Below are 23079 nucleotides of genomic sequence, written 5' to 3' on the forward strand. Positions count from 1 at the left end.
CTAGGCTCACTCTATGATCAACAGTTAGCATTTGTAAATGTATACGCCCCTTCAGAAAACCCTCTCCCTACACTCTTGTTACTTAGCAAGAAATTAAAGTAGTATCCACTAGCAAAACTGGTGTGGGCAGGGGACTTTAATCTCCCATTCTCCCCAAAATTAGACAGGACAGCAACTAACCCTGATAGGTTCTCTGGAGTACAGCGAAAGAGATGGGCGAATTCTATGGCATCGTTCTCAATCGTAGACTGCTGGAGAGAACTTCATGGCACTAAGAGGGGATACACGTACTACTCTCCGACAGCACACCTGTACTCCAGACTGGACTATATCCTAGTCTCAGCTTCTCTCCTACCGACACTAGCTCAGATTAGACATATCCCTTGCTCGTGGTCGGACCACGACGTAGTACTAACCTCCATGACTTCGACAGCAAATACCCAAACAAAAACTAGATGGCGACTAAATGAGTCAATATTGAGAGATCCAGCTATGCTCACCCAAATCGCAAAAGAAATTACTGAATATTTTGAATTGAATATCGGGCACAACTCGTCCTCCATGTGGACATGGCTGGCACATAAGGCCTATATTAGGGGCCACTTGATTAAAATAGCATCCAGAAGAAAAAAAGAGAGAGGACAAGCACTTCTTTCTCTAGAAAGAAAGCTCCTTCTCCTACAGACACTGAACCAGCGACACCCTTCCCTGGCAACAACTAAAACAATTAAAGATATTAAACTACAAATAAACATGCTTCTATCACAACAGGTAGAAAAAGCCCTTCAATGGACTGGGGCGACGTACTACAAACTTGCCAATAAACCAGATCGCCTCCTAGCCGCCAGCCTACGACACAGAGCTAGAGTTAACAATGTCTTTAACCCTTTCCAGTCCACTGTCTGACGTCTAAAGACATTATGATTTAAGACTGTACAGCTCCGATGTTGGGAGACGTCCGTCGGGGTTCTCTTACTGTATATTGCCAGCCGCTCTGCTGTCAGAGCCTATCCAATGTGTCACCTCATGCAGTACTGCTTTAGCCAGCAGATAGCGCTGTGTAGAACGGCAGAAAAAGAGTAAGCCCCCCTAGGAAAACCAGAATACAAATTGGATTGGAAAGGGTTAAAATAAGCACACCTCAAGGAAAAGTGACCGCCAATCCAAATTTAATATACAACACATTCCAAAGCTACTATGACAATCTTTATAAGGCCCAATCAAACAAAGCTTCACCTCCAACGACATCATTCTTAGGCGCACTGAAAATATCCTCCCTGCCAAGCTCCCAATTAGCTCAATTGAATACTGAAATATCAAAAGAGGAAATAGCTACAGCCATAAAAAACCTCAAATTAGAAAAGGCACCCAGTTCCAACAGATTTACTGCCCTCTATTACAAAAAATTTAAAGATACCCTGATTCAACCTTTTAAAAAAAACTTTTCGGGACCTTCTGAAGGGAGAAAACCCACGTAAGGAATTCCTTGACTCCCAGCTAACAGTTATACCAAAAGAAAATAAGGACCACTTATCACCAAAAAATTACAGACCCATTTCATTGCTTGACTTAGATTATAAATTATTTACCTCCATTCTCGCCACACAGTTAAACCGATTCCTCCCTCCTTTAGTCCATAGAGACCAAGTCAGGTTTATACCAACGAAACAAGCCTCTGATAATATACGCAAGGTAGTGAATGTTAAAGATCACGTCTCTAAACTAAATACCCAAATGACATTATTGGCATTAGACCTAGAAAAGGCCTTTGATACTCTGTCATGGAACTATCTTTTTTGGGTTCTCCAGCGCAATGGAATGAAAGGAACATTTCTATCCGCCATCATGGCACTATACTCTACACCATCTAGGTTCCTAAAACTCCCCACCACAAAAGAAACCCCTATCAAAATTCATAGAGGGACCACGACGGGCTGCTCCCTCTCCCTGGCTCTATGTGTCCTGGCCATTGAACCACTGGCCATAGCTATCCGCACCAACCCAAATATAAGAGGGTAAGGATGGGAGACAGAGAATATAAAATAAGTCTATTCGTGGACGACCTTCTCTTAACGATGACCCAACCGTTAACATCCCTATCGAATTTAATGTTCATATTAGACAAATGGGCGGAATACTCAGGACTCAGAGTTAATATAGACAAGTCTGACATAGCGTTCATAAATACTCCAGAAAATCTTGAAAAATTACTCAATCTTAATTTCCAATTCCAATATAAACAACATTATATAACCTACTTGGGCATCAAATTGACCACTTCCATTCACTCTCTGTATAAATGGAATTACCCCCCTCTACTCAAAACACTAGCAGTGGACCTAATAAAATGGGATAAACCCCACCTATCTTGGGTAGAAAGAATAAACACAATCAAAATGGTGACTCTACCACGGATACTATATCTTTTCAGATGCTTACCAATACCTGTCCCTATGCATACCATTCGCGAATTTCAACATTCTATATTTAAATTTATATAGGCTAACAAACGCGCCAGAATCAGGCATACGGTAATGCATTATCACCGTAGTTTAGGTGGGCTATCAGTTCCCAACTTGTGGAAATATTACAAGTCAGCACGAATAGTCCAATGGATGACCTGTCTAAGCGAAAAGCTGAGCCCACTATGGATTGAGATGGATAAGTCGCATTAAGCCACACTCTGAAGCTTATCTGACCTGGTCCACGAGCCCTCTTCCCTCAGGATTGCTCCAAATGAGCCCTCTCTCCTACTATTGCCTCTTACTGTGGAGGAGCGCCCACTTTAAGTTCAAACTGGCATCCAAACCCTTCCCATTACTACCGATAGTTCCCAACCCGCAGTTCGCTCCAAGTCTTGATCTAGCCCAATTCGCATGGTGGAAAGAAAGCGGTATATATGCTTAGGCATTTTCTATAATAAGACAAGGCTATATACCATACAACAATTTAAGGACACCTTCAAAGCACCTACACAAGTATACTTCAGGGTCAACCAGGTATTTCACTTTATCAGCTCCTTATCAGCTCCCCCTACACTCCCACCACATACCCCATTTGAAAAGCTCTGTACAAGAGACCCTTCCCAAAAAGGAACCCTCTCAAACATCTATAATATGGGGAATAAGCCAGAGACCGAAGAAAAATTGTCGTTTATGAAAAGATGGGAGAAGGATATGGGAGTAGAAATGTCCTTAGAAAGATGGCAACACTGTTGCACTACGATCACAAAGGGTAGCCAACGGGTCTCCCTTATGAAAACATCAGTTAAAATACTACACAGGACATACTTAGTACCACAGAGACGACACTGTCTGTTCCCGTCCTCCTCTCCGCTTTGCTTCAGAGGTTGCCAAGTTTTGGGCAGTATGTTCCACACTTGGTGGTCCTGCCCGGAGGTGGCAAAACCATGGACACAAATATATAATCTGTTAAAACGAATATTTATTGGCCCGATACCTAAATCACCCACAATATTCCTTCTAGGAAATCGTGAACCTAGGACTAGATTTAAAGCTCACAAGCTTATACAAGTTGTCTGTATGGCCACAAGGATCCACATCGCCTCCAGATGGAAATCACCGAGCCTCTCCTTCTCAGAGGTGATAAACAGAATCTCTACAATTATGTTATAAGAAAGAATCCACGCTATCCTGACGGATACTTTAACAAATTTTCTAACTACATGGCAACCTTGGATAAACTATCTAGCGGTTCCAGGGCTCCATAACATTTCCTCTACTACTTAAGAACCTACAATAAAAACAAACTTTGGACTCCCAATAAATTATACCATGGGGAAGATGTGGATCCTTGATGACCCCCTGTTTTCTTCCCCCTGTTATCCCCTCCCAATATTCCATGCCAAGAGTAAAAGACTGTATTATAAGCTAACTTGTCCCAAATTGCTAAGCTTAAGCCCCCTGCGTGGGGACACAAGTATGTACACTATTACTTCACTCTTGGAAAAAAACCTTCAATAAAAACCGTTGAAACTAAAATCCGTAATATGACTGTTAAGGCTATGCTGTTCGCAGACGATATCTTGCTGGCACTAGCACACCCACATACGGACCTGCCACGGATTTTTGCCTTGCTGTAACCGTTTGGGAAACAGTCGGGATTTAAAGTTAACGCTGCAAAATGTGAACTACTAGACATTTCTCCACAGGGTAATGCCCACAATATAGACATTAGAAAGACCCCAGTCACCATAGATAAGACATCTATTAAATACCTAGGGATAAACATAGGAAAAGTACCCGAAAGCTTGTATAAGTTGAACTATCACCCAAATAGTACAAAAAATTACAACAGAACTTCATAGGTGGAATAACTCCCGCTATCATTTCTGGGGCAATGCCATTTGATCAAAATGATCAGTTTTCCAAAGCTTTTATACCCTCTACAAACTATCCCATTCTTACTTAAAAGACAGAATTTGGGAAGATTATATACCGCATTTTCCGTGTTCATTTGGTCTCATAAACGCCTTCGTATCGCTTTAAAAAAGCTTATGCTTCCCAAAATTATGGGTGGGCTCAATTTCCCAGATCTACGCGCGTATAATATAGCTAGTCTTATGCGCCATTCGTTGGACTGGCTACAGAGGTCCAATTACTTCTCAAATTATGAACTAGAAGCTGAAATGCTATACCCCTGGAACTCAAACACCCTTTTACATGCAGGATTCTCTAATATCCCATCAGCGGTCAAATGTTCCACTATGGCAAGGGACACTATTGCCGCTTGGAAAATAACCCGTTAGGCATACAGACTATCGTTCAAGTTGTCAAAGCATATGGATCTGTGGGGACACCCGGAGTTTAGGGCGGGTCAGGATAATAAAATGTTTGAATTATGGTGTAGCAGAGGTATTATGACGGTTCAACATCTTCTACACCAAAAGAAACCTAGATACAGAACAATCGAGGGGATACATGCTGTATATGATCTGTCTGCGTCCCACTTTTTGCCATATGCACAATTACGGAACTTCTTACGTAATAGGCTTTCGGATATCGCTAAAGAAGCGGTACTTAACCCAATTGACTTTCTCATATGCACAACCCCAAAGAGACACTCGATTTCTGACCTATATGTTAGACTAGCTGATATACCCGGCTTCGCCCGAGTTAATTTGGTACTGGTGTTTATCTGGTGTTCACACGGAAAAGCTTATGAAGTCGTAGTTACTTTAGAGATACTGAGGAAAAAAAATATGTTCACCATTTTGCATAGTTCTCTGTGTTACCCAGGAAACACCACGGGGAGGTAACCATGCGACGTTTCCTTTATATAAAATGACATCAGGAAGTGAGAGAATTAGATTACATTCGTAAAATTTGGACACTAATTCTTTTGCGCTTAGAATTGAATAATCGAGTTGGGACCCATTAGCTTTTCCTGTTTATAACATAATCAATGCTCGTGCCAAATTTCCCGTTTCTATGACACCGGAAAGTGAAAAAATTACATTCCGCACGTAAAATTTTGACGCCAATTCTTTTGCGCTAGAATTGAATAATCAAGTTGGGACCCATTAGCGTTTCCTATTTATGACATAATCAATGCTTGTGCCAAATTTCACGTTTCTATGACACCAGAAAGTGAAAAAATTACATTCCGTACGTAAAATTTGGACGCTAATTCTTTTGCGCTAGAATTGAATAATGGAGTTGGGACCCATTAGCTTTTCCTATGTATGACATAATCAATGCTCGTGCCAAATTTCCCGTTTCTATGACACCGGAAAGTGAAAAAATTACATTCCGCACGTAAAATTTCGACGCCAATTCTTTTGCGCTAGAATTGAATAATCGAGTTGGGACCTATGAACTTTTTCTATTTATGACATAATCAATGCTCGTGCCAAATTTCCCGTTTCTATGACACCGGAAAGTGAAAAAATTACATTCCGCACGTAAAATTTCGACGCCAATTCTTTTGCGCTAGAATTGAATAATCGAGTTGGGACCTATGAACTTTTTCTATTTATGACATAATCAATGCTCCTGCCAAATTTCACGTTTCTATGACACCGGAAAGTGAAAAAATTACATTCCGCACGTAAAATTTGGACGCTAATTCTTTTGCGCATAAAATTGAATAATCGAGTTGGGACCTATTAACGTTTTCTATTTATGACACAATCAATGCTCGTGCCAAATTTTAAGTTTCTAAGGCATTGGGAAGTGACAGATTTAGATTATGTACGTAAAATTTCGACGCCAATTCTTTTGCGCTAGAATTGATTAATCGAGTTGGGACCCAATTACTTTTCCTATTTTGGAGATGATCTATGCTTGTGCCAAATTTCATGTTTCTACGATATCGGGAAGTTGGAGAACTTTTGGCGAGTCAGTGAGTGAGTGAGTGAGTGAGTGAGTCAGTGAGTAAGTCAGTGAGTCAGTCAGTCAGTCAGTCAGTGAGTCAGTCAGTGAGTAAGTCAGTCAGTCAGTCAGTGAGTCAGTGAGGGCTTTCAGCTTTATATATATAGATTTAGGGAGGGATAGGCAGCGTCAGATAAAGTTAATGATTTACTTTTTAAGAGGTGGGTGCGGGAGCTCCAGGACCCAGAGATATCTCAAGGGATAACTGAAGGATGGATTTCCGTAAGAAAAGCCGTAACGAATGAAAGATGGCGGGAAACTTTCTTTAAAATTTTACATGGGGCGATATATGGCTTTGACATCCCCCAACATCCTAGAGGCCCTGCCAGATTACAGGCGTGTCCTAGGTGCTCCCAACCAAAGACCAATTTTCTACATGATATGTGGCATTGCTCAAAAATTAAAATATTTTGGGCGGTAACCCAAACGCTTCCACGGGAACATAGGGGATTGACTATTCAGTTAACACCACAAGTGTGCGGATTTCATTCTCTCCCTAATTGCACTAGAAATTCTAATATGATACATACTGTCCTTCTAATAAGCAAAAGGTGTCTGTTGTCAAACTGGCTGCAAGCCAAACCCCTGACAATATTGGATATAATACATCAAATGAAATATCTTCTGAGGGTGGAGGGATTGGAGACGGAAAGATGTGCAGAATCTAGAAAATCTAGAAAATACTGTCTACACAATATTTACTTCTATTCCTCTACCTAAGCCTATTGATAATACCCATAGTAATTTGAACATGCATAGGAATATTGGTAATTGACAGTAAAGATAACATATGAACAACTGTTTCTCCCTTGTGCAAGAATGTAAATCAATTGTATTGCATGTCAATGTGCGATATTTTATTTTCGAATGTTTTATATTGTTACTGTAGAAAAAAGACAATAAAAAAGAGATTTAAAAAAATCTATAATGCTTGGATTGATTAGTGGCAAAAAAAAATGACTGCCAAAGAACATAATTGCTGATACTGTCAGAGCTGATATTGGTATGGATATCAAAGAACTGAAAGAAGCAATGCAAAATCGAAAAACATGAAGGGCGCTTGCCAGGGGTCATGAACAACTAAACGGCTAACAAAATGGAATTTGGATGTTCTCCCCATGCTGTGCAAGCTTCCTCTGGGTAATTTGGCTTCCTCCTCCCCTAAGAAAACAAACCAATACATAAACAGGTTTCATATAAAGTTTTCATTCATATGCTATGGTATGTATCTGCCTGATAAAGGAAACTAGTAATTAGGAAATTGTATTACCAGTGTTACTGGTAGCGCAATGCACCACACAGCTTTTTCTACATGCATGTAACACAGCTCTGCTACGTTGCTTTCGCATATGAGCTGCACTGGATTTACGAACTTCGGCAGCTCGCTGAGGAGACATGTTCAATCGTAGCTTTCGCATATCTGCTGCACGAAATCAAACTTCAGCTTGTGGCTGAAGTGAAATCATAGCTTGTTGCTGTGTCATGTAGAATCATAGAATGGTAGAGATGGAAGGGTCCAACCCCCTGCTCAAAGCAGGATCCCAAAATCACCACAGACAGATGTCTGTCCAGCCTCTGTTTGAACACTTCCATTGAAAGAGAACTCACCACCTCCCGTGGTAACCTGTTCTACTCATTGATCACCCTCACTGTCAGAAAGTTTTTTTTAATATCTAATCTGTGTCTCCTCCCTTTCAGTTTCATCCCATTGCTTCTAGTCTTTCCTTGTACAAATGAGAATAGGGCTGATCCCTCTGCACTGTGACACCCCTTCAGATATTCGTAGACAGCCATTAAGTCTCCTCTCAGCCTTCTTTTTTGCAAGCTAAACATTCCCAGATCCTTTAACCATTCCTCATAAGACATGATTTGCAGACCGCTCACCATCTTGGTAACTCTTCTCTGAACTTGCTCCAGTTTGTCAATGTCTTTTTTAAAGTGGGCTGCCCAGAACTGGATACAATATTCCAGATGAGTTATGACTAAGGAAAAGTAGGGGGATGATAATGACCTCACATGATCTAGACTCTATGCTTCTCTTAATACATCCCAGAATTGTGTTTGCCTTTTTGGCTGCTGCATCACATTGTTGACTAAAGTTCAGTCTATGATCTATCAGTATACCCAAGTCTTTTTCACATGTGCTGCTTAGCCCAATTCCTCCCATTCTGTATGTGTCTTTTTCATTTTTCTTGCCCAGATGTAGGACTTTGCATTTCTCCTTGTTAAATACCATTCTGTTAGTCGCCGCCCACTGGTCAAGCTTTTCTAGATCTTTTTGAATACTCTCTATCGTAGTGTTAGCTATCCCTCCTAGCTTTGCGTAGATTTGATCCGTTTCCCATCAATTTCTCCTCCAGATCATTTATAAAAATGTTGAACATCCAGCCATTAGATTCTTTCTACCCTCTTTTTTGATTAAATTAAAAATTTGCCTTTCTGAAATCCAACCTTGAGGTCTGAGTTTTCTCAGGTCTTCTACCCCTTTTTATCCAAGATTCAAGGACAGAATGATCACAGCCTCCTAAGATCCCAGACACCTTTACCTCCTCAACCATTTCCTTCTGCTTGGTAAAAATTAGTCCATATAGTAAGAGGCAGCATCAACAGCAGATTTTTGCATAAAAAGGAACTTTAATCCATTATGGTTCCAATAGCATACATAAATGGAATTCACAGCAGTACAGCAGCGGCAACGTTTCAATCCATGTCAGACCTTTGTCAAGTCTATCTGCTATTACTCACACTACAGGCTTAAATAGCAATACTAATTAAAAGCATTAATTACCAGCCGGTGGGAAGACGTCATCAATCTGTGTTTCCCAAATCATGTAATCATTGAGCGCCTGACCTAGAGTTATGCTATGGAAATCTCATCAGGCGTCAGCCTCCGCAGTATGCAGCAATTAGTACCGCCCAGGGGCGTTACCGAGCCTGTCATGCCCCCTATAGACAAGGCGCATACGCCGTCGGTACCGGTTTTGGCTTCCCAGAACGCCTAAATCACGGGGGTTACAGCAAAAGCAGCGATTGCCACGAAATATCGCAGGTTCAGATGCCTATTAATCACCCATACGCAGATAAAAAAACACCCGCAGGGCACTGCAATTTACACCAAAATGTGTCCTGCAAAGTACAGATGTAAGGACCAGACAGTGGAATCTCAAAAAAGGTGATGCCGGACCAGATATCATAGTGATATCTGGTCCGGCATCACCTTTTTTGAGATTCCACTGTCCGGTCCTTACATCTGTACTTTGCGGGACACATTTTGGTGTAAATTGCAGTGCCCTGCTATCTTTTGGCAGCCACGTTGCCATAATTTGTTCCTAAACAGGCGGCACTGTCCACAATTGTTTTATACCATCAGAGGGTGGATAGCTGGTTACGATCTAAAGTTGTATTAACAGTGGTGGTCATCTAACTTGTTTTAACATGAGGCAATAAAAAGTTATATTTGAGCTAAAATCATATTTTTATTAGAATTATTGTATTGCTTCCACTCAATCATATGGGTGAGTGGAAAAGGGTAATTGGTGCCTTAGGGCCATTGGTTACCATAAAGGATTGTATAATATGATCTCCTTTCTGGTTCATAGAAGGGGATACCTTCTATAATGTTCATATGTTACCTATTGATCTGTTATTGCAAAATTTGTAATATATATATTTCATAGGTGTTGGAGCCATCAAAAACTCCTGCAAACGGGAGCTGTCATTGGGGACATTTATTGAATACAAACTAATTATCGGCTTTTATAAGGAGCTGTATAACTCTACAACCTGTGGATAGCGGTAGCACTGTTTTTGGAACAAGGCAGCCATATATCTAATCCTAAACAACCCATTTAAGTAACTGAACAAATTTCCATTGAACATTTGAGTGAACCACTGTATTAATCCAATGTACAAGGCTATAGCTATAAAAGTAACATGTAGATGATTGGGAGGCATACAGAACAAAGTAGAAAGAAGAGATAGCTGGAATTTTATTGATTGCACGTCCAGTTGACCAAAATGGATCGGGAACAGCAGAGCAGGGCAGAAATAGCTGTTCTCACAAAATTACTGGAATGATCTATGCTGCTGTGAGATCAGTTCATCAGAACTGCGTTGGGTACAATATGCCTGTCTGAATAAGGACTAACATAACAAGAATATATTGGGGTAGATTGACAATATTTTGGTTAACGTATAGGCCATCCCTGGTCATCTCTGTACATCATTCTCTACAAATTACTGCTTTAATAATAAAAGTGTTTTACAACAATAACATTTTAATTGAACAATACAGGTCAGAATGCAAGAAATCACAAACTAAGGTCCCCTGTCCATGGGCATTGCGAAGCCCCGCGGCAGATCTCCGCCGCGGGAGCTGCCACCCGGGAGCAGGAGCTGCCGCCGATTCTCCACCGGTCAGCCCTATCTGATAGATAGGCTGGCCGCGGAGAATCGGGGCAATTCGCAGCATGCTGCGAATTGCCCACCGCGAATGTAGAATCGCAATGATTCTCTGCTCGTGGACAGGGGTCGACGAAAGCGTCGGCCAGCGTGATTCACCGGCGGTTTACCACCGGCGATTACACGTCCGTGGGAGGGGGCCTAAATTCTGAAACATAAAATTTATCAGTGTCCACTGATCAAAAACAGTTCACTCTATTTCAATCCCCTCAGTTAGGGCTCCTTCACATGGGCGTATTTGTATTTGCATGTGCAATACGCAGAGAATTTCAATGAGTTTGTTCACATCTCCGTATTTTGCATGCACATTTCGGTCATGAAAAAAAACAGCATGCTCCACTTTTTTGCACATTTGTGCACCAAAGTTCCCCATAGAAGTCAATGGGGGGTGCACAAATATGTGCACAAGGAGATGCACTGTGCAATTCTGCGGGGAAAAAACAGATTTAGAGCTCAATAGATGAATTGGCCATTGAAACCAGTGTATCTTTGGTTGCTGCTTGCAAATGAACATGCCTTGCTGACGGAAAAAGTCCAGTAAAATATGTTGATACGTGCGCAACAATTGTTCGCTCCACAAATATGTTGTGCTGAGGTGTGTACAAATGTGCATATGCTTGTGTGAAGGAGCTCTTGGAAACATGGGTAATTTTCACATTTGTGTGCTATGCATGTTTTAACTGCAGAGGGACAGCGCATTGACCCATTAAAGTCAATTGGGTTTGCAGACTTGTGTTTCCTTGATCCGTGTAAAAAAATTGCAGCATGTCCTGTTCTAGTGCAATTTCCCTTTAGTCACCCTATCAAGTCAATAGGTGCACAAAAAATGGAGCACGCATAGATGACATCTCAGTTCACTCCTTTTTTCACAGATCATTGCTATACAATGTTAGAAAATGAATTGGGATTCCTACTGTCTTTTTTGTGTGTGCAAAAACAACCTGATGACAAGTAAAAAAAAAAAAAGACGCAAGCAATGCATATGGATGTAACACGGATATACACATGAATTAAAATCAATCCACTTTTCATAAACCAAAAATGGACATGCTTGACCGAATAATCCCTTATGAACATTTTCAATTGTGGCAACAAACAATACTGTCTAAGTGGGGACAATATATTAACACAATTATAGCTAATATTTTGCTTAAAAGGGTTTTCCGACTTGAAAGAACTTTGGAAAACCCCTTCATCATGCATTAAAATAACAACTGGTGATATACTCCTCATTCTGATCACACGCCGGTGCTCGGTCCCCCGCTTCAGTCTCTGATGACAACTACAGGCCCGCCTGCATTACGGGACGTCACAGGGGCGGCAGCCAATAAGAAAGCTCAGCGATCAATCACTGTTACATACTTTATATGTGTATGACTACATTGGCAGTTCAGTCTATTCTATCCAATGTTTCAAAATTTTAATTTAAACAAATCTCATTTGCATAGATCCCCTTTGTCTATATGTGTGGCAAGTCTTTAAATGATAACTTACCATGATGGAATTCTATGCTGCAACTTTCTTAACTGAGTTCTGCTTCCCTTCAATTAAAACAGCTGATACATTCCAGTTGACAAACACTGCTTAATGTTCTCAGGCCAATTCTTTTATAAGTTACTCAAAGGATTTGTCTCCAGGAGAGATGCTCCACCCACCAACACAAGATCATTCAAGCTTTATTCCTAAGTTAAACATTGAAGAGACCAAGTTCAAGTTAGAAGAATGGGAACACTTGCATTATGACAACATTACTTCATACAGAACAGAATAAACAAGAGACAGTGGTGCTTTACTTAGAATTTGCGCACATTTCAGCACAAATATGGTATATCTTATATATAAAAAGTTGAGTTTCTGTAAATACTAGCGATAAGCAATTATTGGAATAATCGATCGGGAGTGACTGGTTAAATTTTGCAAAAATAATCGGGAATAGGGGCAACCTTATCCGGATTCCCCTTAAAGTCAATGTAAGGAAAAATTAGGTACACTACTTTGCCTCTAGAAGACCCCTAATATAGTCACAGGCCCCCAGATTTAATGGGGATACAGCTACACATCTGGGGGACAATGTGTTCATAAAAAAAAATTGGCAAAAATAGTGTACAGTGGTATGGAGCTCACTCAGAGCACAGGGGGTGTCACCGAAAACAAAAGAAGGCCCACATCGGGCCTGCTAGACCAAAAATTACACCAAGGAAGACAGTGTGCTTTTTTTTTACAATAAATTTAATTTTTTTAAATTATACTAGGCGAAAAGAAGACCCAAACACAAGCTTTCTTGTAGGCAAACCATTATATCTATAGCTCTTCCTTGTGCTTTTTAAATATTTTTGTTTTTGGGTCATGCAGTAGCCTCTGACCACAGACAGGCAGATTTTTGCAGAAGTAGCACGCTTACTTCAGGCCTCTCCTCTGCAATTGACAAGTAGCATGTAGGCTTCAGTGCCAGGAGTGGAAAATGGAGAGCAAAAAATTGAACCACCATTATCACCACCACCTTCACCAACACTGAAATCTATCCCATATTCCAGCATGTCCCAGGTGAGCAGCCAGCCCTCCATCTCCCAGCTCTGGCTACATAAAAATACCATCCCAACCATCCACAAGCACAGAGCCTGAACGCAAGCATTGCAGATTGACTTGCAATAGAAATGCTGCCCTTTAGGCTAGTAGACACAATTGACGTCTGTAATGTGATACTTTGTGCTAGCCCACAGTAACTGATGCCCAGCCACCAGTTCTTTGCCCAAAAAGCCATCCCTGCCCTGCTATGTGAGTAATAACGCATCCCTGTCTTTGAAGAACACTGTTAGTGGCAAGGTGCACATGACAATGGACATGTGATTCAGCCAGCTTAGGCAGGGGTGTTACATATCCTTAACAGCATACTAGGTCAATGTCTTGCAGATGGGGCATGAAGCTGTAAGTGGTGGTCCAAATTTCATTGTATCCCTAAGAGTTGTGGGATTCATCCTTGCCTGTCCCCTCCTTACCCCATACTCCTCTTGCTCGACCTCTTCATACAGCATTTCAACACCATCTACATTGGCACAGATATCCATTGGTTACAAAATCCGGCCTCCATATGCTGCTCTAAAACTCATATGGCAAGGGGAGCTTAGCCACACGGTCAAACAGCTGCTGATGGCTTTGAAGATCCAGGGTGACCCTGCACATGTGTGACAATGGGGCCAGTCCTTCATCCCGGCAATTTCACACACATATCTTGCCTGGCCCACATGAGGAACCTCAACACAGCAGTAGTGCAGCGCTTCCTAAACAATTACCCAGGTTTCCATCCGACGCTGGAAAAAGCCAGGGAACCGTGCTCACACTTAAGTCATTCACACCCTGTGACATGCCTACATGGTGGAATTCCACACTGAATATGTGGCAGAGACTAAGCCAGGAGCAGAGAGCCATCATAGAGTACCAGATGGTGTATGCGATTTGCAGGCAATGTATGGGGACCGGTCACTTGAGAACTGTGGAGTGCAGTTTTAATCTGTCTTGAGGAAGCAACCAAAATGGTTAATCATGAGGATGCACTGATTAGTACGACCATCCCTGTTGTCTGCTTGTTGGAACAGATGCTACAGGTCCTCAGGGATAATGACTAGAGATGAGCGAACGTACTCGTCCGAGCTTGATACTCGTTCGAGTATTAGCGTGTTCGAGATGCTCGTTACTAGAGGCGAGCACCACGCGATGTTCGAGTTACTTTCACTTTCATCTCTGAGACGTTAGCGCGCTTTTCTGGCCAATAGAAAGACAGGGAAGGCATTACAACTTCCCCCTGCGACGTTCAAGCCCTATACCACCCCCCTGCAGTGAGTGGCTGGCGAGATCAGGTGTCACCCGAGTATATAAATCGGCCCCTCCGGCGGCTCGCCACAGATGCATTCTGACAGAGATCAGGGAAAGTGCTGCTGGTGCCGGAGCTGCTATAGGGAGAGCGTTAGGAGTGATTTTAGGCTTCAAGAACCCCAACGGTCCTTCTTAGGGCCACATCTGACTGTGTGCAGTACTGTTGAGGCTGCTTTTAGCAGTGTTGCACAATTTTTTTTTTGTATATCGGCCGTGCAGAGCATTGTGTCCGCAGTCTGCAGTCATTGTACAGAGTATAGGGCCAGTACTGGTGAGGCAGGGAAAGAGATATTCAGGCTATATAGACAGTGGGCTTTTTCCAAAAAAATTGGGGAAAAATACTATATTTGGGCTGCCTGTGACCGTCTTCAGTTTACTGCGTGTCTGCTGGGGGTAGTAGTCCTAATTAATATGCAGCTAAGCGTTACAGCAGGTTTGCGCAAAATTGTTTCCTGGATCTGTTGTCTCTGTTACATCAGCGCGGTCATCCCGCCAGAGGGAAACAGTATACATAATATTAAACGCTGCCTACAGTATCTATCTGCTGGGGGTAGTAGTCCTAATTAATACGCAGCTAAGCGTTACAGCAGCCTTGCGCAAAATTGTTTCCTGGATCTGCTGTCTCTGTTACATCAGCGCGGTCATCCCGCCAGAGGGAAACAGTATACATAATATTATACGCTGCCTACAGTATCTATCTGCTGGGGGTAGTAGTCCTAATTAATACGCAGCTAAGTGTTACAGCAGCCTTGCGCAAAATTGTTTCCTGGATCTGTTGTCTCTGTTACATCAGCGCCATCATCCCGCCAGAGGGAAACAGTATACATAATATTATACGCTGCCTACAGTATCTATCTGCTGGGGGTAGTAGTCCTAATTAATACGCAGCTAAGCGTTACAGCAGCCTTGCGCAAAATTGTTTCCTGGATCTGCTGTCTCTGTTACATCAGCGCGGTCATCCCGCCAGAGGGAAACAGTATACATAATATTATACGCTGCCTACAGTATCTATCTGCTGGGGGTAGTAGTCCTAATTAATACGCAGCTAAGCGTTACAGCAGCCTTGCGCAAAATCGTTTCCTGGATCTGCTGTCTCTGTTACATCAGCGCCGTCATCCTGCCAGAGGGAAACAGTATACATAATGTTATACGCTGCCTACAGTATCTATCTGCTGGGGGTAGTAGTCCTAATTAATACGCAGCTAAGCGTTACAGCAGCCTTGCGCAAAATTGTTTCCTGGATCTGCTGTCTCTGTTACATCAGCGCGGTCATCCCGCCAGAGGGAAACCGTATACATAATATTATACGCTGCCTACAGTATCTATCTGCTGGGGGTAGTAGTCCTAATTAATACGCAGCTAAGCATTACAGCAGCCTTGCACAAAATTGTTTCCTGGATCTGCTGTCTCTGTTACGTCAGCGCCGTCATCCCGCCAGAGGGAAACAGTATACATAATATTATACGCTGCCTACAGTATCTATCTGCTGGGGGTAGAAGTCCTAATTAATACGCAGCTAAGCGTTACAGCAGCTTGCGCAAAATTGTTTCCTGGATCTGCTGTCTCTGTTACATCAGCGCGGTCATCCCGCCAGAGGGAAACAGTATACATAATATTATACGCTGCCTACAGTATCTATCTGCTGGGGGTAGTAGTCCTAATTAATACGCAGCTAAGCGTTACAGCAGCCATGCGCAAAATTGTTTCCTTGATCTGCTGTCTCTGTTACATCAGCGCGGTCATCCCGCCAGAGGGAAACAGTATACATAATATTATACGCTGCCTACAGTATCTATCTGCTGGGGGTAGTAGTCCTAATTAATACGCAGCTAAGCGTTACAGCAGCCTTGCGCAAAATTGTTTCCTGGATCTGTTGTCTCTGTTACATCAGCGCCATCATCCCGCCAGAGGGAAACAGTATACATAATATTATACGCTGCCTACAGTATCTATCTGCTGGGGGTAGTAGTCCTAATTAATACGCAGCTAAGCGTTACAGCAGCCTTGCGCAAAATTGTTTCCTGGATCTGCTGTCTCTGTTACATCAGCGCGGTCATCCCGCCAGAGGGAAACAGTATACATAATATTATACGCTGCCTACAGTATCTATCTGCTGGGGGTAGTAGTCCTAATTAATACGCAGCTAAGCGTTACAGCAGCCTTGTGCAAAATCGTTTCCTGGATCTGCTGTCTCTGTTACATCAGCGCGGTCATCCCGCCAGAGGGAAACAGTATACATAATGTTATACGCTGCCTACAGTATCTATCTGCTGGGGGTAGTAGTCCTAATTAATACGCAGCTAAGCGTTACAGCAGCCTTGCGCAAAATTGTTTCCTGGATCTGCTGTCTCTGTTACATCAGCGCGGTCATCCCGCCAGAGGGAAACCGTATACATAATATTATACGCTGCCTACAGTATCTATCTGCTGGGGGTAGTAGTCCTAATTAATACGCAGCTAAGCATTACAGCAGCCTTGCACAAAATTGTTTCCTGGATCTGCTGTCTCTGTTACGTCAGCGCCGTCATCCCGCCAGAGGGAAACAGTATACATAATATTATACGCTGCCTACAGTATCTATCTGCTGGGGGTAGTAGTCCTAATTAATACGCAGCTAAGCGTTACAGCAGCCTTGCGCAAAATTGTTTCCTGGATCTGCTGTCTCTGTTACATCAGCGCGGTCATCCCGCCAGAGGGAAACAGTATACATAATATTATACGCTGCCTACAGTATCTATCTGCTGGGGGTAGTAGTCCTAATTAATACGCAGCTAAGCGTTACAGCAGCCTTGCGCAAAATTGTTTCCTGGATCTGCTGTCTCTGTTACATCAGCGCGGTCATCCCGCCAGAGGGAAACAGTATACATAATATTATACGCTGCCTACAGTATCTATCTGCTGGGGGTAGTAGTCCTAAATAATACGCAGCTAAGCCTTACAGCAGCCTTGCGCAAAATTGTTTCCTGGATCTGCTGTCTGTGTTACATCAGCGCCGTCATCCCGCCAGAGGGAAACAGTATACATAATATTATACGCTGCCTACAGCAAAATTGTTTCCTGGATCTGCTGTGTGTTCCGTAAGGGAAGTCAGCCTCCAACCACAGGCCAATAAGCGGCACATTTAATTACAGCGTTCTGTTTCTGCACTACTGGTAATACAGCATGCTGAGGGGTAGGGGTAGGCCTAGAGGACGTGGACGCGGGCGAGGACGCGGAGGCCCAAGTCAGGGTGTGGGCACAGGCCGAGCTCCTGATCCAGGTGTATCGCAGCCGACTGCTGCGGGATTAGGAGAGAGGCACGTTTCTGGCGTCCCCACATTTATCTCACAATTAATGGGTCCACGCGGTAGACCTTTATTAGAAAATGAGCAGTGTGAGCAGGTCCTGTCGTGGATGGCAGAAAGTGCATCCAGCAATCTATCGACCACCCAGAATTCTGCGCCGTCCACTGCTGCAACTCTGAATCCTCTGGCTGCTGCTCCTCCTTCCTCCCAGCCTCCTCACTCCATTACAATGACACATTCTGAGGAGCAGGCAGACTCCCAGGAACTGTTCTCGGGCCCCTGCCCAGAATGGCCAGCAATGGTTCCTCTCCCACTGGAGGAGTTTGTCGTGACCGATGCCCAACCTTAGGAAAGTTCCCGGGGTCCGGGGGATGAGGCTGGGGACTTCCGGCAACTGTCTCAAGAGCTTTCAGTGGGTGAGGAGGACGATGACGATGAGACACAGTTGTCTATCACTCAGGTAGTAGTAATTGGAGTAAGTCCGAGGGAGGAGCGCACAGAGGATTCGGAGGAAGAGCAGCAGGACAATGAGGTGACTGACTCCACCTGGTTTGCTACACCTACTGAGGACAGGTCTTCAGAGGGGGAGGCAAGTGCAGAAGCAGGACAGCTTGGAAGAGGCAGTGCGGTGGCCAGGGGTAGAGGCAGGGCCAGACCGAATAATCCACCAACTGTTTCCCAAAGCGCCCCCTCGCGCCATGCCACCCTGCAGAGGCCGAGGTGCTCAAAGGTCTGGCAGTTTTTCACTGAGAGTGCAGACGACCGACGAACAGTGGTGTGCAACCTTTGTCGCACCAAGATCAGCCGGGGAGCCACCACCACCAGCCTCACCACCACCAGCATGCGCAGACATATGATGGCCAAGCACCCCACAAGGTGGGACGAAGGCCGTTCACCACCTCCGGTTTGCACCACTGCCTCCTCCCTGTGCCCCAACCTGCCACTGAGATCCAACCCCCCTCTCAGCACACAGGCACTACCGTCTCCTGGCCTGCACCCACACCCTCACCTCCGCTGTGCTCGGCCCCATCCACCAATGTCTCTCAGCGCACCGTCCAGCCGTCGCTAGCGCAAGTGTTGGAGCGCAAGCACAAGTACGCCGCCACGCACCCGCACGCTCAAGCGTTAAACATGCACATAGCCAAATTTATCAGCCTGGAGATGCTGCCGTATAGGGTTGTGGAAACGGAGGCTTTCAAAGGTATTATGGCGGCGGCGGCCCCGCGCTACTCAGTTCCCAGTCGCCACTACTTTTCCTGGTGTGCCGTCCCAGCCCTGCACGACCACGTCTCCCACAACATTGTACGCGCCCTCATTAACGCGGTTACTGGCAAGGTCCACTTAACAACGGACACGTGGACAAGCACAGGCAGGCAGGGCCACTATATCTCCCTGACGGCACATTGGGTGAATTTAGTGGAGGCTGGGACAGAGTCAGAGCCTGGGACCGCTCACGTCCTACCCACCCCCAGAATTGCGGGCCCCAGCTCAGTGGTGGTATCTGCGGCGGTGTATGCTTCCTCCACTAAACCACCTTCCTCCTCCTCCTCCTATGCAACCTCTGTCTCGCAATCAAGATGTGTCAGCAGCAGCACGTCGCCAGCAGTCGGTGTCGCACGTCGTGGCAGCACAGTGGTGGGCAAGCGTCAGCAGGCCGTGCTGAAACTACTCAGCTTAGGAGAGAAGAGGCACACGGCCCACGAACTGCTGCAGGGTCTGACAGAGCAGACCGACCGCTGGCTTGCGCCGCTGAGCCTCCAACCGGGCATGGTCGTGTGTGACAACGGCCGTAACCTGGTGGCGGCTCTGCAGCTCGGCAGCCTCACGCACGTGCCATGCCTGGCCCACGTCTTTAATTTAATGGTTCAGCGCTTTCTGAAAAGCTACCCACGCTTGTCAGATCTGCTCGGAAAGGTGCGCCGGCTCTGCGCACATTTCCGCAAGTCCCACACGGACGCTGCCACCCTGCGCACCCTGCAACATCGGTTTCATCTGCCAGTGCACCGACTACTGTGCGACGTGCCCACACGGTGGAACTCTACGCTCCACATGTTGGCCAGGCTCTATGAGCAGCGTAGAGCTATAGTGGAATACCAACTCCAACATGGGCGGCGCAGTGGGAGTCAGCCTCCTCAATTCTTTACAGAAGAGTGGGCCTGGTTGGCAGCCATCTGCCAGGTCCTTGGAAACTTTGAGGAGTCTACCCAGATGGTGAGCGGCGATGCTGCAATCATTAGCGTCACCATTCCTCTGCTATGCCTCTTGAGAAGTTCCCTGCAAAGCATAAAGGCAGACGCTTTGCGCTCGGAAACAGAGGCGGGGGAATACAGTATGTCGCTGGATAGTCAGAGCACCCTCCTGTCTATATCTCAGCGCGTTGAGGAGGAGGAGGAGGAGCATGAGGAGGATGAGGAGGAGGGGGAAGAGACAGCTTGGCCCACTGCTGAGGGTACCCATGCTGCTTGCCTGTCATCCTTTCAGCGTGTATATCCTGAGGAGGAGGAGGAGGATCCTGAAAGTGATCTTCCTAGTGAGGACAGCCATGTGTTGCGTACAGGTACCCTGGCACACATGGCTGACTTCATGTTAGGATGCCTTTCTCATGACCCTCGCATTACACGCATTCTGGCCACTACGGATTACTGGGTGTACACACTGCTCGACCCACGGTATAAGGAGAACCTTTCCACTCTCATACCCGAAGAGGAAAGGGGTTCGAGAGTGATGCTATACCACAGGACCCTGGCGGACTAACTGATGGTAAAATTCCCATCCGACAGCGCTAGTGGCCGAAGGCGCAGTTCCGAGGGCCAGGTAGCAGGGGAGGCGCGGAGATTAGGCAGCATGTACAGCACAGGCAGGGGAACACTCTCTAAGGCCTTTGACAGCTTTCTGGCTCCCCAGCAAGACTGTGTCACCGCTCCCCAGTCAAGGCTGAGTCGGCGGGAGCACTGTAAAAGGATGGTGAGGGAGTACGTAGCCGATTGCACGACCGTCCTCCGTGTTGCCTCTGCCCCCTACAACTACTGGGTGTCGAAGCTGGACACGTGGCCTGAACTCACGCTGTATGCCCTGGAGGTGCTTGCTTGTTCTGCGGCTAGCGTCTTGTCAGAGAGGGTGTTTAGTGCGGCTGGGGGAATCATCACAGATAAGCGTACCCGCCTGTCAACCGACAGTGCCGACAGGCTTACACTCATCAAGATGAACAAAGCCTGGATTTCCCCAGACTTCTCTCCTCCACCAGCGGACAGCAGCGATACCTAAACAATACGTAGGCTGCACCCGCGGATGGAAGCATTGTTCTCTATCACCATCAAAAACGTGGACCTTTTAGCTTCATCAATCTGTGTATAATATTCATCCTCCTCCTCCTGCTCCTCCTTCTGAAACCTGACGTAATCACGCCGAACGGGCAATTTTTCTTAGGCCCACAAGGCTCAGTCATATAATTTTTGTAAACAATTTTTATACGTTTCAATGCTCATTAAAGCGTTGAAACTTTCACCTGAACCAATTTTTATTTTAACTGGGCTGCCTCCAGGCCTAGTTACAAATTAAGCCACATTAACCAGAGCGATAAATGGGTTTCACCTGCCCTCTTGGTTGGGCATGGGCAATTTTTCTGAGGTACATTGGTACTGTTGGTACACCAATTTTTTGGGCCCTCGCCTACAGTGTAATCCAATTAATTTTTTGCCCACCTGCATTAAAGCTGACGTTACATCAGCTGTGATGGGCACTGCAATGGGATACATTTATGTACAGCCGGTGGGTTCCAGGGAGCCACCCATGCTGTCGGTCCACACGGAGTTGTAACTGCATGTGTCCACTTCTAAAGAACCCCAGTCTGACTGGGGCATGCAGTGTGGGCCGAAGCCCACCTGCATTAAACATGACATTACCTCAGCTGTGATGGGCAATGCAATGGGATATATTTATGTACCGCCGGTGGCTTCCTGGCACCCACCCATGCTGTCGGTCCACACGGAGTTGCAACTGCATGTGTCCACTTCTAAAGAACCCCAGTCTGACTGGGGCATGCAGTGTGCGCCGAAGCCCACCTGCATTAAACATGACATTACCTCAGCTGTGCTGGGCACTGCAATGGGATATATTTATGTACCGTCGGTGGGTTCCAGGGAGCCACCCATGCTGTCGGTCCACACGGAGTTGTAACTGCATGTGTCCACTTCTAAAGAACCCCAGTCTGACTGGGGCATGCAGTGTGGGCCGAAGCCCACCTGCATTAAACATGACATTACCTCAGCTGTGATGGGCAATGCAATGGGATATATTTATGTACCGCCGGTGGCTTCCTGGCACCCACCCATGCTGTCGGTCCACAGGGACTTCACAATAGGGAGTTGTACCTGCCTGTGTCTATGAATTAAAAACCCCGGTCAGGTTGGGGCATGCAGTGTGGGCCGAAGCCCACCTGCATTTAATCGGACGTTACCTCAGCTGTGATGGGCTCTGCAATGTGATACATTTATGTACAGCTGGTGGGTTCCAGGGAGCCACCCATGCTGTGGGTGCACACGGAATTCCCATTGCAGAGTTGTACCTGCCTGTGACTATTTATAAAAAAAACCGCGGTCTGACTGGGGCATGCAGACACCTTGACAGAATGAATAGTGTGTGGCACATAGGTTCCCCATTGCTATGCCCACGTGTGCAGCTCCTGATGGCGGTGGCACAGGATTATATTTCTCATTGCTTCTGTACAGCATTGTGGGCTATCGCCCCGCCCCTTTTAAAGAGGGTCGCTGCCTAGCCGTGCCAACCCTCTGCAGTGTGTGCCTGTGGTTCCTCCTCATGGCAGACGCACTTATAAATAGACATGAGGGTGGTGTGGCTATGAGGCCAGCGTGCGGCATGAGTGCAGCTGAAGGCTGCGCAGGGACACTTTGGTGTGCGCTGTGGACACTGCGTCGTGCGGGGGGGGGGGGGCAGCATGTAACCCAGGAGAAGTGGAGAAGTGGCAGCGGAGTGTCATGCAGGCAGTGATTGTGCTTTGTTGGAGGTAGTGTGGTGCTTAGCTAAGCGATGCATTGCTAATAAGGGCTTTTCAG

The sequence above is a fragment of the Eleutherodactylus coqui genome, chromosome 7 (genome assembly GCF_035609145.1).
Source record: "Eleutherodactylus coqui strain aEleCoq1 chromosome 7, aEleCoq1.hap1, whole genome shotgun sequence".
NCBI lineage: Eukaryota > Metazoa > Chordata > Amphibia > Anura > Eleutherodactylidae > Eleutherodactylus > Eleutherodactylus coqui.